Raw genomic sequence first — 10,794 nt, 5'->3', positions numbered from 1 at the left:
GAGGGGGCGCGAGGGGGCGCCGGGCCGGCGGGGCGGAGCGGAGCGGCCGCCCTGACCCCGGCGCCACCGGGCCCGGAGAGCCGGGCGGCCCCGACCGCAGCCCCGGCCCGGGCAGGCCCCAGGCGCGCAGGCCCGGCCAGGCCCCGGCAGGCTGCAGGCCCCGGCAGGCCGCAGGCCCCGCAGATCCCCGGCTGGGTCCGCCGCCGCCCCGGGAGCCAACAGCTCTCCAGGCCGCCTTTCCAGGAAGCGGCCCGGGCCCCCCAGCGCCGGCGCGGCCCGGTGGCCCTGACCCCCGGCAGGTCGTCAGCAGACCCAGGCCCAACCCGAAGTGCACCCCGGCAGCTCCCGCCGGGCACCCAGCAGGCCCAGCTTCGCCGGTGGACCTGGGTGGCCCCCTGCGCTGGCAGGGCCGGCCCTTACCACACTCGCACCGCCTCCCCGGTTAGGATCGGCTCCGTGATGCCTTGGATCCGTGCCAGCTCCTGCCTGAGGCCCCTGGGCCTGGCTGGCCGGGCGGCGTGGGCAGGCCCTCTCTCCTCATTTAATGGGCTCCTTGACATTGATCGGCCCCCCACTGTTTTGCAGGCACCGTCCTGGATGTGAGTCGGGGGTCAGGATGTGGGTTTCCACCCAGGTTACTGCTTCTGGGTCGGCCGACGAGAAGCTCGGGCATCGGCCCGGCCGGTGGAGGGCCCTGCTCCCACCCACCCCCGCCAAGCTGCCCCCTGGAGCCCCCCCACCGTGCCTGGGGAGAGAGGAGGAGACAAGAGCCAGAGGAGGGGGCAGCACCGGAGCCACTCTCACCGAGGGAAGGCTCGTCAAGGAGGGTACCCAGAGGGAGGGTGTCGGGGGCGTGTGGTGGGTGGGTAAGGGGCGAGGGGGCACCTGCTGGGCGGCGGGTGTGCCGTTGGTGAGGGTCCCGGCTCCCGCTGTAACTCAGATGCATGGTTCAGGGAGTGACGGCCTAGCTGAGGAAGCTCCACCGGGACTCGTTTAAAAATAAAGATCCTGCCCACATCCTGACTGCTCAAGGGCCTGCTGGTACCCCTCTCCGTTATCTCCACGTGCCACTCTTCTCCTTTTGAGTTTCTTTTTCATTATCAACCTTAAAAAAAAAAAAATAGCAAAGCCAACTCCCGAGCATGGCCTCCAAGGCTTTCAGCCCCTACTTCCTGGCACGTCTCCCCCACTCCCTGACTTGCAACCCACCCTTGAGCCACAGCGTCATCTGCCCCGGCAGCTGCCCTGTGTGTCCCCCTCGGTTCTGAGCCAGGGTCCCTGGTGCCCGGTAGATGGTGGAAAACATCCCCGGAGACCGGAGAGCCTCCGCATTCTGAAGGCAGGGCTCGTGTCTCCTTTCTCCTCCAGGGCCTAGCACAGGGCAGGTGCCAAAAACGCAGTTGTTGAATGAGTGAAAGGAATTCCTTCGAAACCCACTGCTTTTCCAACATGAAAGTCGACGCTAATTGGATCTTATTTTCCTCAAAAGATTTTTACAGCAGCTGAATGTTTTCACACATTTGTAAAGGGTATGAAGAGCATGTATGAAGATCTATCACTCTTTCTTCTGTTTGCAAATACGCTGCAGACAGGCACAGAGCACTGAGGCGGAGGGGCCAGGCCGCAGGGGATCTTCTCGGAGGGTGAGCTCTGCCCCGATGGGTAAAACAGAACCCCCCTCAGACAAACGGGGCGGGGGAAGGCATTTGGGGAAGGGGGAAAAGCCTGGAAAGACAGCGGAGACCCACAGTGCCCACGTGGCTCTGAATCCCGTGGGTAGGAACGTGGGGTTAAGCCTAATTTTGGATGCAATACACTGAATGTTTCAAACAGAAAATGGAGTTCCTTTTACTTGGGTATGAATTTCTGAATGCAAAACAGATTTATTTTTGTTTTGATAGCTTTGGATACCCTGTGCATGGCTTCGGGACACCGGCCCCGCGGTTCTCTTCCCAGAGAACAGAGAAGGAGTGGGCTGTGGTTGCAAACCGGGGATTCACTCCACAGACTCGTGCACGCTAGGGAAGGATCCAAGACGTGTCTTGGCAAGCCAGGTCTGGCAGTGTGACGTACAGGGAGTTGGAGGGGGAGAGAAACTGTTGGTGGAGAGATCATTCTGGAGATTTTCCTTTTATAATTCTTCCATATGTAAGAATAACCCCAGCGACCCCACGGAAGGATGAACGAGATGACTCAGTTCAACCAGCATTTCTCGAACACTTATGATACACAAAGCAAAGGAAAATGTGAGATGCTTGTTAGAAGCAGATAATCCTGATTTTGGGTCTAAGCACCACCCTCCCTCCCCACCCCCCTGCCGGGTTGAAGAAATCCAAACTAAACAGAAAGCTAAGGAATTATTTCACTTCAAATGCCTGCCAATTTCCTCAAGATGTAGCTTGTGACAGATACAAATATATTCCAGGAAAGTACTTTCCCCTTTGCACTGCAGACTTTCCAGACTTCAACATAAATAAGACAGGCAGCACTTTGTTTAGATAAATTTTTATGAAGGTATTAATCCGCAGCTTGGTATATATTTCACTGTCAATGAAAAATCCACCTCCATTTAATTTTCTTTAAAAAGTGAAAATTCAAAACAACTCACCAGATCTTTAACGCAACCCAAGAAGTAGCTCCTGTTTTTGATGAGGTGCGACTCGTTCTGAATTCAACCGGGCGTTGAGACTTAGCAGTTGAGGAAACAAGGCTTCAACTGCACGGAATCAGAATGAAGTCCCCAGGACTTATTAGGAAGCTTTTGGTACAGTTCACGTTCTAGAACACATTTCTGAGATCCTATCATGTAAGATGGCCCTGGGTGTACGAAGTGCGCGTTTATGTATTAATTTCGCGCCGGGAGAAAAACCTCCTCTAATGCCTGCTCGGGCTGATTGCCTCGAGATTCTCAGATTCCATTATTCTGATGTGAGAAACACTCATCCCCTTGGAGCACTTGCTGCTGCCTTCTGGTATTTTCACTCATTCCTTTATTCAATATATTTTTGTTGAATATCAGTTCCCAAGAGCTCTAGGCCAGGTCAGGCTGTGGGATCCACTGGTGCGTGCACAGCCAGGGGAGCAAATACAGCGGTAAAACCCAGCAGTCCAGTCCCGGGGAGAAGAGTGAGCTTGGATGAGCGATCCAAGGACGAGTCCAGGTGTCCCAGGCAGTCTGATCCCCGACAAGGGAGTTGTCCACGCAAGGGCTCACAATACTAAAGGGCCTGGTCCCCTTGGACCCATCACAAGCTCGTGTGCGCACACATAAAATGCTCATGAGAAGTGGGCTGAGCCACGGAGTTTGAATTTGACCTCGTGGGTGACAAAGCCAGGGGAAGTGCCTCCGTCAAGACTAACATGGACTCGGCAGCCCCGGTGGCTCATGGTTGAGCATCTGCCTTTGGCCCAGGGCATGATCCTGGGGTCCTGGGATCGAGTCCCACATCGGGCTCCCTGCAGGGAGTCTGCTTCTCCCTCTGCCTCTCTCTCTCTGTCTCTCATGAATAAATAAATAAAATCTTAAAAAAAAAAAAAAAAAAAAAAGACTAACATGGACCCAAGGTAGGGTTCATTCCTGGTGGATGGCGAGCTGCTGCTGCACATGCCAGAGGGACCAGAGGCAGGCTCAGCTCCATGACCTCCCTCCTTGGAGCAGCTGGCCTAGGTGAGGATGGAACACCTGCACGACTTCCTTCTGGGATGTGGCCTGGGGTGTGGACGTCTGCGCCTTCCCTCGCCACAACCAGCGGTGGCTGCACGTCAGGGAGTGCCTGCCTTCCCTGCCTCAGTTACACTCTGTAAATTGTCAGGTGTGCCACCCAGAAGATTCGTGCTAAATGTTCCCTGAAGGGTTGAAAAGGAACTTAACTGCCGTGAAAATCTCACATTTCTCTAGAAACTTTTTTTCAGCAATGCATTAACTTATGGAAACGTTGAGGGCACCTGGGTGGCTCAGTCGGTCAAGCGTCTGCCTTTGGCTCAGGTCGTGATCCTGGAGTTCCGGGATGGAATCCCAGATCGGGCTCCCTCCTCAGTGGGGAGTCTGCTTCTTCTTCTACCCCTCACCCCACTCATACGCGTGCTCTCTCTCTCAAATAAATTAAATCTTTAAAAAAAAAAGTATGGAAATGTTGAAAAATCACCACAATGAATACTTGTATACCCTTTACCTAGATCAGATGTGTGTGTGTGTGTGTGTACATGTATTATTTTCTGCACTATTTAGTTACCTACACTTAACCTTAAATACCTCAGTGTGAGTCTCTCTTTTAGGAACAAAGACACTAGCCCACATAATCACAATATCCTGATCAGACCCACGGAGAATTAGCATCGAAACAATGCTATTATAGAATACACAGTCCACAGTGAAATTTGTTTAATTGTCCCCAAAACGTCCTTCCTTGCCTTTTCAAAATCCAGAACCTAAATCAGGACCAGGCGTTCCGCCTGGTTGTCAATTCTCTCGGTCTCCCTGAATCCAGAACAATCCCTGCCTTTGTCCTTCCTGACATTGACATGTGGTGGAGAAGGTCCCACAGTCTGGATTTGCTGGACCATTTCCTTATGATTCAATTCGGGTGCAACACCTCGTGGCTGCCCCTGGACCTTGTCGGGAGCCTCACGACCCACGTCTCCCGTCACCCGCCAAGGTGGGCTGTTGGCTCATGGGGGCCATCCAGATCCCTGCCCGGTAAAGGCCCGTTTCCCGCTGCATTATTCAGAGCATTCAGCTCGGCGTCCTCTTCAAAATGCATGGAGACTCTGAGGCCGTGCAGAGTGTCGTCTCCTGACCTCTCCCCCAGAAGCTTCCATCTGATCTCTGCCTGTTGATGATCTCTGCCTGAATCAAGGTCTGGTTGCAACAGGGGGATTTTCCAGCTGGATCCTCCCTTCCATGCTCCCCTCCTGGAAGTCTCGAGTGGAGACCTCCCTCCCTCCCCTCATCCCCAGGCCCAGCTCCCATCATCTGGGGGCCAGTGCAAAAAAAGAAATCGCAGGGCCTCTTTTTCAAGAGAGAAACTTCAAGATGGTAGCAACGGGGGATTAACCTGAAACCGGGCCTGTGTCACGGGGTGGTGGCTGCAGGCTCCGGGGCTGGCCTTGCCCCAGTTCTGTCCCTATGTCTGGATCTTTCACGGTCACTGGCCCATCAGGCCAGCCAGGGCCCCATCAGGTGGGCACTCGCGTTTTTTTCACTTGTTCCTATCAGTCTCCGAGGACTCCTGTCCTCCTGGGAACAGGAAGATGATCCCAGGCTCACGCTGCTCCTTCCTCGCCCCAAATCGAGTCGGCTGGGCCTCCCAGGAGCCCTGTCTCCTGGCGATCGCGGGGGATGGCGGTTCGGATTCCCATCTGGAAATCCAGTTGGGTGTGTGGAGCGTGCTCACTGCTCCTTTGCTTGGCTTCTGATCCTTTTAGGGGAATCTGATTCCTCGGATTTGAAGCCCGAGTTGGTTACAGGGCTCTTCCTCCTGTGCCCTCCCCTGCCTCAGTGCTTCCCTCCCCCCAGTGAGAACCGGAGCTCCCAGCACTGTCCACGGACACTCGGGTGGTCTTTCCCACGGCACTCCCCACAACAAACCCACTACCTTGAGGTCGGGGGTGTTCTTGGACCGATCCCACTGGCATAGTCAACATTTACTCGGCTCTTGTGTGGTCTGTCCGTCTGACAGCTATCTAGATTCCTAGGTTTCTGTCTGTACTGAACCAGAGGGTTTGATGTTTTCTTTTCTCTTTCTTTTGTTTTTTTACATTTTCTTTTCTTAATTTGTACGTTTATGTAGCTCAAAAGTGGAAACTGCAGGAAGGGAATGCTCACAGAAGTCCCCCATCCCTTGCACTCCTTTCCCACTCATCCCCCTAGAGGTAACCATTTTTATCAGGTTTTGGTTTATCTTTCCTGGTTCTTTTTGGAAAGAAAAAAAAAAAACCCGCTTATGCACATTCACGGATCTATACAAAAGACAGCACGTTGCATGTAATCTTTTGCACTTTGCTTGAAAAGCACATTCTGTGATTTCATCTAAAGCGCTTTTTACCTTCTGATATCAGCGCGATGAGAGAATGGTGTTAATAAAAATGTACTGGAGGAACCACTTATTAACAACAAAAAGCGTTCCTTCCCACATCAGTTTTTAGGACTTTTCGATAAAATGAGGGGTTGAGCTAGTTGCTCTGGGCAGTCCCCCGCTGTTCCCGCAGTCTAAATTATCCTCCCAGGAAGGCCACCGTGTCGGACAGTAATAACCCTCCTGTCTCGGGGACCAAATTCTTATTTACTTCTGAACAGCAGCAAAATTATTTTGTAGCTGCAGAAGTTTTCAAGGGCATGTGGGAGACCTGGGGCCTTGGGATGGGGGGGCGGGTGCAGGCAGGGAGAGAGGTCATTAACCCACCAAAGGTGGCTCTGCGTTCCTTGAGGCTACTCAGCATATGGAAATGCAGGTGTGTGGAAAGGCAGCGGGAGGGGGGAAAATGTTTATTTTGATCGAGAGAAGTCTTTTCTTTAGGAAAACCTTCACCTACAGGATCCTTTTAAGCTGTCTGTTTCTCTAGTGCGTCAAAAAAGAAGAGTCAATCTTCAAAAAACCCGAATCACATTTTTTTTTTCTCCAGAAACACCCTCGTGGAAAGCAACCTGTCTGTCTGCATCATGTCAGTGCGGATCTTTTACACAGCAAAAACAAACAAACAAACAAAAAAACAGTCACAAATCTGTTGCTGAGGCTCGGGGCAGCTGAGCAGCATGAGCAAAGGGTGGGGGGCAGAAAAGCTAAGCAGGAATTGTTAATTTTTCTTAAGGGCCCCAAGAAGGAAATTCAATATATAGATATGTATACATATTTATCTATGTATCTATTTATATTTTTTTTCCTCACTAATTCTAGAAGGTTCCATCTCTCAGGCTGGTTCATAGTTATGGATGGATGGAAAGCACTGGATTGGAGCAAGCGTACCTATGTTACAATGCAGGTTAAAATGCCAGATTGGAAATAAGATCTCTTATCCCTGGCTCAGTGATTTACAAAACTGGACTAACCTTATAACCCAAACAGAATAAAAAGCATTCCAACCGGGTTCCTGGTTCTCCTGACATCTTCCTAAATCCAAATACTTAAACGTCACTTATGAGAACCCCAAAAAGACATCTTGAAGTCCTTTTAGGAACACGTGGGGAACATGCGGTCAATACACAGTGTAAAGGACGATTTTTAAAACATGATTTCTTTGCCACCTTATAAACTCACGTGAAACCGAGTGCTTCCACGTGTACCACCCCCCAAGGGTATACACACACGAAGAACTCTCTTTTTCCTCTTTAGGTGAGGTTACTTGCTGAGCGGGGACCAGGGCTCCCCAGGGTGGGCTGTGGGAACCGGAGGGGAGGAAGCGCCGGGGCTGGGGGCGGCCTGGGGGCTGCCCGGGCCCGGGGTCACGGTCGGCTGGCGTGCGGGCACCGCAGCTGGGGACTTCGGAGGTGCATTTTTGTGCAACACGCACGACGTCTGCCTCCGCAAGGCACGATGGAAGTGCTCGAGTTCTGTGTAAATTTAATTATTAGCATGAACTGAAGGTACTGTCATTGTTTAACTCAGCCGACCTTTTAAATGGATAACCAACCTTGAGGCTTAATTGGATTTAAAAAAAAATCAATTTCTAGCCATTGCATAGTGTGGAAATGAAGTGCTACATGCTCAGGCAATTGTACAATCAGTTTTCGCTCCAGCCTATTTTTTATTATTTACAACTTTAAAATGACATCCTCTGTCTTGGGAAGCGTTCCGTGTACACATATGCCTTCCGCAAGGGCTCACCCAGACCCATGCACACGCGCCGCGTCATGTCACCCAAGAGTCACAAGAGTTCAGTGGCGGGATTAGTCAGCAGCAATCTCTTCACACCAATTACACGAAAAACTGAACTAAGGATAATGACATACCACTGTTTGCAAATCTCTCCCAGCCTCAGTCTGGTCTCGTCTTTGTAATAAGGAAAAAAATCCTTGAGGAGCCTTTACCACATCCCATCTTGACCATTAAATCTTTCTGGAAGAAGGTCATTTAATTTTATGGAAAGAAATGAACAATTAAAATGGCATAAGCAGCAATAGTGCTGGTCTGGAAATTAGAAAGTTGAAGATTCTGGTTCCTGCCCCGGGTTATACGGGTTGTGTGACCTCGGCGGGCCCACGGGAGGGCCTCAGTTTCCCTGCTTGGGGAAGCGGGGGTTGGGGCGGGGGTGGGGGAGCAGGGTTAGATGGTCTCACTGCCCAAGCAGCAATGGGAAGGGAGATCGCGGTCATGGGGTCCTGAGTCGAACACCAAGTTAAAAAAATAAACACGTGATTCCCTCAGCACTTCCTCCGAGACACCAAATGATGCAAACCAGAGCCCCTTTTGCCTCCATTACATCTATAAAATGAGAAATAGTGATTACTAATGGCAGAATTGGGATGATTAGCTAAAAGCAATTTCAGAATAATAGTTGACAAACAGAAAACACTAAACCCAGTGGTCTACTTTCACTAAGTCTAATTTAAATGTACATTGTATTGAATGGAGTCTCATTTAAATGGTCCATTTTAGCCAGATTACGGAGCTGAAGTGGAGGCCCACACAATTATCCTACGCATTCAGGACAGTCCAGAGAGCTAATTTGGACAATTGGACAAATGATTATTTTCTTTTGCCTCAATTGACCAGATAATTGTGCACAAGTCTCTGCCATTTGACTCCATGGAATGTCCCTTTGTTGGTAAGAAGGCCTGGCCGGAGACCGGTAGAAGGAGGTCGAGGGTGGTGTGCAGCTGGGGACAAGGCTGACGCCCACGGTCTAACTCCGAGTCCCAAGTCTGGAACGCCTTCAGACGAGCTGGAAGTCTCTCGGCACGCCCACCCAGTGTGCACATGGGCTCACCCAAATACCCATTTCCCTCAATTTCAAAACAAAACTAAATGGAAACATCAGGCAACAGGGTCAGAGGTGGCATCTGGATGGTCAAGGGAATCTGGAGAGAGAAAATCAGAGGAAGTTCTGAGAGCTCACACACACCGAGATATACAGTTCCAAGCCCACGTTTATACGGACACACACTGCTCCGTTTCAACGGTAGCCAAGAGTTTGCCTACCTGGTGCTGTGCTGTCCTGCCTGCACCTGCCTATCGAACACCCGTCTGTGAAGCCGCTCCCCAGGCCTCTCCACCGAGCCCCCACGGGTTTTCACGGGGATGAGGAAGCCCGGAGAGCAAACTTAAGCCAGCGTGTTAGGATAACGCTCTCTCCTACTAAGCTGACCGATACATTACGCCAGGCTGGCAAGTCATTTTGCTGTGGCGACAAGAGACCAGCGAAAATGCTAGGTCGCTCAAATTTGGGGTGACGATCAGAGCTCTTGGAGGAGGGGTGCTAGACTGAGTGGACAAATCTACACCCAGCTGTCCTCCTACATCGGCGTGGGCCTTCCAAAGGAGCGAGGTGGCCCACGCTCCTGTGCCTCTGGGCAGGTCGCACCCGAGGGCCAGGACCGAGCCTTCGTAGTGCTCCGCTCCCCGGCCAACGTGGCTGGCGGTACCTGCACACGCCTGCGGTGCCACCCAAAATTCAGCTGGAAACACAACCCATGAGCTGCCCACAGAGGAGGCACACACACCCCCTGCAGAGCCCACAGGCCATTCACACACGTTGCCACTTACACGACCGTCCCATCATCCCATCAGGGGTGGGGGCTTTCTTCAATGCTATCGCTGGTCAGAATGTTCTTGAAGCCTGCGGTGAACGTCTATCCTTTGAGAGGTGGGTTTGATGCTTGGACAGAGCCAGCGGCTTTTGAACAAGTTGAGGAGATAGAATTTCTGGCCAAAAACCAAGGTGAGAGCACAACCAGAGAAGGTTGCTCCCTTTATGTGGTTCATCAACAGGCGCTGGAGGTAATTAATTGCTCTAAGCAACAGGAGCATCTCAGGACGAAATGCCTGGCTTGCCAAGGTGACTCCTGGGAAAAGCCCGCTCCCATGTAGTAGACTCTGGTGTTTAACTACACAAGGACAGACCTCATCACTCCTGGATGATATGAAAGGTAACGCTTGGGTGACAAAGATGCACCCCGGCCTTTGAGGAGGAGCCGAGACACAGGGACAGTCAAGGGGAAACACAGTCCTTGCTCTGACTTCGGCTGGCCAAGACCATCCCCGAGGTTTTCAGTGTAATAGAACAGGGAACATCCAAAGTCACTTAGAAATTCAAGTCTCGGGATTCCCTGGGTGGTGCAGCGGTTTAGCGCCTGCCTTTGGCCCAGGGCGCGATCCTGGAGACCCGGGATCGAATCCCACGTCGGGCTCCCGGTGCATGGAGCCTGTTTCTCCCTCTGCCTATGTCTCTGCCTCTCTCTCTCTCTGTGACTATCATCAATAAATTTAAAAAAAAAAAAAAATTCAAGTCTCCCGGAGCCTGGCTATGACTTCTCAGCAAGGCACACAGACTAAATTTTATTGGAAGATCTCCAAATATTTCTTGGTATGTATATGAAGCATACATTTTCATAAGAAAAATAATTGTCTGCCTTTTAGGCAGTTTCCCTTTTGTATACTGGATAGCAGACAGATTGGTCCCTCTGCGAGCATCCATTAGGCAGATGGATGGACTTTCAGACACTGAGGCAAGGCCTCAGACACAAAACAAATAGTCATGGGCCCAAACGATCACAGAATGGACCAGGCCCTCCCGTAACACAGATGCATTTGAAGAAAACACGAGCCCCATCGTTAAAATTAATACTAGGATTGCAGGATG

At 51.5% G+C, this 10,794-nt stretch overlaps 1 long non-coding RNA gene across 2 annotated transcripts; it reads left to right on the top strand.

Annotated features, from left to right (window-relative positions):
- Positions 1–146: 146 nt before the first annotated feature.
- Positions 147–4,150, top strand: LOC125753500 (uncharacterized). 2 transcript variants are annotated; one of them, XR_007405489.1, is made up of 3 exons: positions 147–441; positions 586–1,643; positions 1,902–4,150. It is a non-coding gene; the product is annotated as an uncharacterized LOC125753500 (long non-coding RNA). The 2 variants fall into 2 exon arrangements; XR_007405490.1 differs by having other exon boundaries at positions 158–827; positions 1,369–1,643; positions 1,902–4,144.
- The last annotated feature ends 6,644 nt before the right edge of the window (positions 4,151–10,794 follow it).

This window comes from Canis lupus, chromosome 24 (assembly GCF_003254725.2).
Source record: "Canis lupus dingo isolate Sandy chromosome 24, ASM325472v2, whole genome shotgun sequence".
Lineage (NCBI taxonomy): Eukaryota > Metazoa > Chordata > Mammalia > Carnivora > Canidae > Canis > Canis lupus.
The sequence above is the reverse complement of the archived record's forward strand: the minus strand, read 5'-3'. Positions and strand labels throughout refer to the sequence as shown.